Source organism: Cnephaeus nilssonii, assembly GCF_951640355.1.
Source record: "Cnephaeus nilssonii genome assembly, chromosome: 7".
Taxonomy (NCBI): domain Eukaryota; kingdom Metazoa; phylum Chordata; class Mammalia; order Chiroptera; family Vespertilionidae; genus Cnephaeus; species Cnephaeus nilssonii.
Genome location: NC_137078.1, coordinates 37,082,803 through 37,090,439, shown reverse-complemented (window position 1 = coordinate 37,090,439; position 7,637 = coordinate 37,082,803).

The following is a 7,637-nucleotide window of genomic DNA, read 5'->3' as shown; positions in this document are numbered from 1 at the left end:
ATGCGTAGGGAGGGATGTGGGATGGGAATGGGAGGATGAGGACAAATATGTGATACCTTAATCAATAAAAAATTTTAATTAAAAAAACCAAAAACTTAATATGTAAATTGTTCCCTCAACCAGGAGTTTGACCGCTCCCTATGACACGCGCTGACCACCAGGGAGAGAAACATGGCAGGTGTCGATGATGCAGCGCTGGCAGCGGGCAGCAGTGGAGGCGCTCTCAGCCCCAATGGGCCAGCAAGAAAGTGGGACTGTGGCAGGATGGTGGAGCAGGTGAGTGGGTGGCACCAGGCCAAGGTGGGTGGGAGTGGGGGCCCGATCACCCCGCCAATTGTCCTGCAGATGGCAATGAGTGGAGGTGGTGGGTGGCGGGGCCACTGCCCTGCACCCAGTTGCTGAGGGAGCTGGGCACAGGGCCCGGACCCAACCCATCACCCCACAGACGATGACCAGCGGCTGGCAGTGCCTGATCGTCCGATTTGGGCCAGGCTCTGGGTTGAGATGTGGAACAGGGGTTGGGTGGCGGTGATCACTCTCCCATGGTGCCCGGGTGGGGGGCTGTGACCTCTTGCAGGCTACCTGGGTGCGGGGGTGATGGGGACGGAAGTGCAGTGAGAATGTGCGGTGTCTGCCAAGCTCGCTCTCTCTCCCCCTGCTACCCTCTACCGGGGTGCCAGTGTTCGCATGCTAGGGAAATCCCTGTCCTCAGATCCTGGGCACCTGCTAGAAGCCGGTGCCGCACCCACACTGCCACTTTTGATGAGCCAGGCTGCAACCGCCAGAACTGCAGGGGCCAGTTGGGCTCCCCTTGGATTCGCACGAGAGATGGTCTGTAAGGTCAGCTTGGAGAGAGCGAAGAGGCCCATGCTGTACTCGGGCCCATGGCGTCCAACTATGCTCACCACATCTCTGTGTGGGGACTCGGGCTCCGTGACTCAGGTGGAGGGGGGCGTATGGAGGCCCAGGGACCCAGGTGCTGCCCAGGTGCTGCCCAGGGCCCAGAGGCCAGCTGGGACCTGCCCTTCCACACCAGACGCTCACGCTTAGATCGTCAACCAGGCCTAGGCACCCCACCATGCATGAATTTCGTGCACCAGGCCTCTAGTATAGATATAATGTGTAATATGTATGTAAAATTAATAGCACTAAATGGAGGTAAGAGGGAATAGAGTTATAGAAGTAACTATTCTGTATTTCAGAATGGTTAAATGGTTAAATGGAATAAACTTAACAAACATTTCAGGTCTATTATTTTTCTTTTTAATTTATTGAATTTATTTGGGTGACATTGGTTAATAAAATGATATTGGTTTCAAGTGTACAATTATATAATAGATCATTTCAATGTTGTATTGTATGTTCACCACCCAGAGTCAAGTCTCCCATCACCATTTATTCTTTTCTCTCTTCTACCTTTCTACCTCCCTTTACCTCTGGTAATCACCATACTGTTGTCTGTATATATGAATTTTTGTGGTTTTTGGCTTACTCTCTTCACCTTTTGCACCCAATCTCTCAATTCTCCTCCCCTCTGAGGTCCTGCAGAGTATTTTGCTAAGTGAAGTAAACCTCTCAGAGGGAAGACAAATATCATATAATTAAACTTATATGTGGAAAGTAATGAACAAAATAAACTAACAAACAAAATAGAAATGGAGAACAGACTGATGTATGTTCTGATAAATTTTATACATATATATAACATATATATATCATATATATATTAGCTCTGTGGTACCACTAAGCAAACAACAAATCTCAAATTAAAATCCTTTCATTTTAGGACACTGTAACATAAAAGCAAACTAAATCCAAAGTGGGCAGAAAGAAAAAATAGAGATTTATGTATGTGAATGTTATGATATTAGTGAACTAGATAATGGGGGGAAAAATTAGTGAAAGCAAAAGCTGGATCTTTAGAAAGAGCAGCAATTTTGACAAACTTTTAACTAAAGTGGCCAAGAAAAAAAGAAAGGAGACTCAAACTACTAAAATCAGGAATGAGAGAGGGGACATTACTGAAATAAAAAGGATTATAAGGCAATACTATGAACAACTATATGGCAATAAATTAGATTTAAAAATGGACAAATTCCTAGAAAGAGACAAACTACTGAAAGTCTCTCAAGAAGAAATAGCTCATCTGAATAGACTTGTACCAAGAAACGAGGTTGAAAACTGCCACCAAGCAAAGCTCAGGCCCAAATGGCTTCACTGGTGATTCCTACCAAACTTTCAAAGAAGAATGAATACCCATTCCTCACAAACTTGTCCAAAAATGCAAAATCCCCTTAATGTTATTTTACCACATACTTTCTTTCTGTGTCTGAACTGTTTGAGAGTCCGTTACAGAATACACAGTAACCCACTGGGTATTTCCTTACAAATTTACCTGGAAGAGAGACGACAGCTTCTGCATCTTCTGCTGCTAATTTCATAGTCCATATAGGACACCTGCTGATGTCCATGCAGACAGTTGACTGGTTGTGTGAAGCATGTGTTTGTGATGGACAAGTTGTTTGTCTCACAGACCTTCCTGAGCTGTGTTCCTGCTTTGTGTCTGACCCCCCAGTCCAAATTTTACAATGACATTTGATTTTGCTTTATTTCCTACTTGTGCATTCTAGTCTCAGATTATTATCAGCATGTCTTCTTTTGATGAGTCATCAATTTATTTTTAAATACTTGCATGAATGTATTCAATTTCATTTTATTCAGCTCAGTAAAATGCATAAGGAAGAGAGGGACAAAAATAATAGTAAAATGCAGCAATGGTATAGCACTTCCTTTGACTGTCCAGTGGGTATGTCCAAACCCCACGTGTGCTGGGTCCCTGGTGTCATGATCACCAACTGCCTATCAAATGTGAGCACCACTGTGGTTCTAAATTCTTTACAGGTGTTACTAATTAAACTTAATTTATTCCTCAGCACGTGTGTTATGTAGGTATTATTATTTGCCTTTTTTTTTTTTTGATAGAGGTGATGTTTTAATGACACAGCCGACACTTACAATTACACGTGGCTCTTCAGATAACTTGATCTTTGGGACAACTTTGTACAGAGCCAAGCAGCACATAGAAGTGCACAAGTGATGGTTCCAGTGGGTTGTGTGCACAGGCATGGAGGACAACGATGGAACACTCTGGAGCATCTCCAGATCCTTCAGGAAACCACAGAGGTCGAGTCCTCTCTTTGCTGCATCCCAATAGAGATAGGACCGGATGCCTCTAAATCCAGCGGCAGTAAACACAGCATTGTGATTCTCCCAGGTTGGTGAATATTCCTAGACAGGTGTGTCCTTGTTTGTTGCATTGCAGCATCGCGCTAAGAACTCGGCTCCGATTCAAAGTGCACCCACCCATTCCCCCAAAACACTGCACACCTCCTACCTGCTTCTAAGCTTCTACTGGATTGCTGTGCTGTCCTCCCCCAGGGCAAGGCAGGAAGCATGGGTCCGGAACTCTGAGAGGCTCAGGATCAGCAGATAGTCTGGTGATTTAGGTTACTGTCCTTAGCAATCTTCTGCTCCACCTCCCTCACTACAGGCAATAAACAGGCAAGTAGTCATCTATGTGATAACTTCCCACTCCCAGGTTGATTTTGCCGGGGCCGCATCCTCCAGGAAGTCTGCAGTGAGCTTACAGACAAGGACCAGCGAGGCCTGGGAACCTCAGCAAACACTGAAGGAGGCGTCACAGAGAGAAGCCGGACTCTGCTGGCACTGCCACCAGGAGCCTGGAGCCACTCAGTGGGTCAGGTTCAGTCGTGGCAGCAGGAGGAGACTCTCACCTTCCTATTATTTGCATTTACACAGCACTAAAGACAATTTAAGATATTTCATGTATTTTTAAAAAAGTAAATATTTTTTATTTATTTCAGAGAGGAGGGGAGAGGGAGAGAGAGAAACATAAATAATGAGAGAGAATCATTGATTGGCTACCTCTCTGACAACACTTACTTGGGATCAAGCCCCCAACCAGGCATGTGCTCTGACCAGAATCAAACTATTACCTCCCAGTTCATAGGCTGAAGCTCAATCACTGAGTCGTACCCACCAGGCTGTTTAATTTATTTATTTTTTTATTAACAGTTCATTGGTTCACAAGGCCCTGGTGATTGATTTGGGGTTTCTTCAAATGATGAGTCAGTGTGTTAAGAGGAAGGTCAAATTAGGTTCATCCATGGCTCTGTGTTTGCAAATGTGGACGGATATACTGGTGCTGTGTGTCTCCCTTTATCCTCACTGCCTAGGACAGTTGATCAGTCCTTTTAGAAACTAAAATTCTCTGGCTCTTGTTTTTCTCACAAGTAAGGATTATCTTGTGTTGTTAAGGACAAACGGAAATTATTTGTATTGAACACATGTCCTGTGTAAGTGGAAGCAGGAACAAGTTCATAGTTTCTCAGAAATAGACTAGATGTCAAGAAAACAGCCCTCTCTGTTTAGTAATATGACCCCCCCCTGGGGATCCCTTCCATGTACAAATTTGTGCACCGGGCCTCTGGTGTTTGTTATAGTCTACTTTTTGGATAGTGGCCATCCTAATATGTGTGAAGTGGTATTTAATTTTCATTTCCCTAATAATTAGTGATATTGAACATCTTGTCATATGCTTAATGACCGCTTTTACATTTCATTTGGAGAAATGTGTATTCAATTCCTTTGACTATTTTTATTAATTTTAGAAAGGCAGGGAGAGGGAGAGAGAGAAAAACATTCATGATAGAGAAACATTGCTGCCTCCTGTATGCCCCCTACTGGGGATTGAGCCTGCAAACTGAGCATGTGCCCAGACTTGGAACCGAACCAGCAACCTCTTGGTGCATGGGACAATGCTCAGCCTACTGAGCCACACCAGCCAGGACTCCTTTGACTATTTTAAAACTGGGTTACTGTTTTTCTTGTTTTGAATTGTACAAGTTCTTTATATATTCTGAATACCAGATATATAATTTTTAAATATTTTCTCTCAGTCCATGAGTTACCCTTTTATTCTATTTTTTTTAATTTGATGTATTCTTATTTGCTATTTTTGCCTTGTTTCCTGTGCTATTGGCCTCATATGTAATATCATTGCCAAATCCAAAGTCATGAAGCTTTCCCCTATGTTTTCTTCTAGGAGTTTTATAGTTTTCAGTCTTATGTTTAGATCTTTAACATATTTTGAGTTACTTTTTATATGTGGCTTAAGGGTCTAACTAAATGGTTTTATGTGTGGATAATCCATTTCCCCAGTACCATTTTTGCAAACACTGTTCTCGCCCCATTTGGGGGGAGTTTTTGAGATCATTTGATCATACATGTGAGGGTTTATTTTTGAGGATGAGAGAAGCCAGACTGCATAGTTATTCAATAAGAAACAATACAACCCATACATCAAAGGCATCTCAAGAGAAAATACTAAGGACCTGCCACTTGGCACCGTGATCTCAAGGTCAAACACCAGAAGCTCCACCAATTTCAGCTCTGAGGAACTGGACTCTTCCACCTTCACGTTTGCAGGAAAACAACTGCCCCTTAAAAAATAACCCCTCTGGGTGGCTCACCTCTGCCTCTGAGTCTCATGATGGTGGGTCTGATTGGTAAAATCCAAATCAGATGCCTCCCCTGGGAGAGGCTAAGAATGAGAGTTGTCTGTCTCCAACTTTGGGAAATAACGACTGATAATGGGGGAAATTTCCATCCACAGTAATGTCATTCAATCTAGCCAGGTCGAGCATCGGGTCAGGATCTCCATTCTATATTTGGAATAGCATAAGATTCTTATTAGTATTTCCAGGCGCATCATATACAGCACTCCAGTTTACATTTTCTCTTTGTAATGGCATCTCAATATTTTAATTTGTTCCCCTACTTATTTTAGTAGCACACATTATTAACATTCCGTAGGTTATTCAACTTTTAACATTCATACAAATATATTCCCATCTGCATCTAACATATTATTTGCTCTGCATTTAACATTCACCTTAGTTTTATTCTCCATATTTGGCATTTTCCTTAATTTTTACTCTAGTTAATATTTTGTGTCTGTCTAAGCAGAAAGCAACTTTATTTATTCATTAACTCACATATGGGATTATCTTCTCATGATACTTGTTCATTAGTAACGCAAGGAAAATGAATAGTAGCTTTTTCAAAATTAAAAAAAAAAAAACAACTTTCCTCTAATTAAAATTTAAAAGCTGTCAGATCATGTCTACAGGCTATTCGCAAAGTGGTGGGGCTGGTTGTTCAGGGGCACCAGGTCAGGCTCAATTGGTAGTGATGGTAGGTCTGTGTTTCTGGGGATTTTGGGTCACAGTGGCCCTATATTAAGAAGGTGAGGTCAGTCAGTCTTCCTGGGGTTCCTGTTGGGTGTGCCTAGACGGGGAGGTAGGTGCATGCATCTGGCAGGCCTGGCACACCACTCCTCAAGGGGGCAGGGTGGGTTGGGCATTCCGCTTGTGAAGGAGGGAGGTGGGCTGAGTGCTTGTTGGTGAAGGGGTTGGGGTGGAGGGAGGGCATAGGCCCTGCTCACCCACATGGCTGGGCAGGACCTGCCCACCACCTATCAAGGCAGTGGGCTGACTGTCTTCAGGCCATGCTTCAGGTGTGCTGGGTCACTACCATGGCCCAGTGTGTCTGTGAGCTTTGGGTCCCAGCGGTGGGGCCCTGCGTGCCTGTCTGTGGCCTAGGGGTGCTGGGGCACGTCTGCTTCCCACTGCCACCTCCTATGAAGGACCCTGGGGCTCCTTCAAAATCTTGCACTCTCCAATCTCCAGTGGAGAGAAGCGCCATTGGGACAGCGCTGGGCTCTGGCCAGCACCTCCTGCACCAGAGCACCCAAACCACACCTGCCCGGAGGTCCTGCACTGGCAGATGTGCACCCAACACTCACACCCTCGCATACTCTCTCTCACATTCTCTCACACTTTCACCTTCACTGGGTTTTATCTGCTGCCATTTTGGTTCTCAAGTTCAGGTACATTTTAACAGGCAGTCTTCATTTATAAAAACGTTGTGTCGGACATATCTATATACTTTAAGCACAGGCCTCATCCCTTTGTGATTTTACTTCTGAGCCCATTAGAGGAACCATCCATGAAATACCATAATAATAATAATAATAATAATAATAATAATAATAATAATAAAAAGATAACCAGGCAGTACAGAAAGAAAACAAAAATCTCCAGAATATAAAGTTAAAAACATGGAAGACTGAGATTTAAATGACAGAGAATTCAAAATTGCTTTTCTGACAAAACTCAATGAAATACAAGAAAACTCTGAAAGGCAATTTTCCACAGTGGCTGTACCAACCTGCTTCCCCAACAACAATGCACAGGGTTTTTTTTTTCTCCATATCCTCAGCAATACTTATTATTTGTTTGCTTATTTATTTATTTTTATTTAAAAAACATTTTTATGGTTAAAACAACACAAATACAGAAAGCTACATAAAACAAATGCTCAGATTATTGAACCACTAAAGGCCCAGTGCACAAAATTGTGCACAGCTGCGGTCCCTAGGCCTGGCCAGTGATTGAAGCACAAGTGTCTGGCATGGAAGTGTAGGTCCCAGCTCACCTCTGGGCCCTAGCCAGCACCTGGGCCCCCAAGCCCCGTGTGCCCCCCTCCACCTGAGT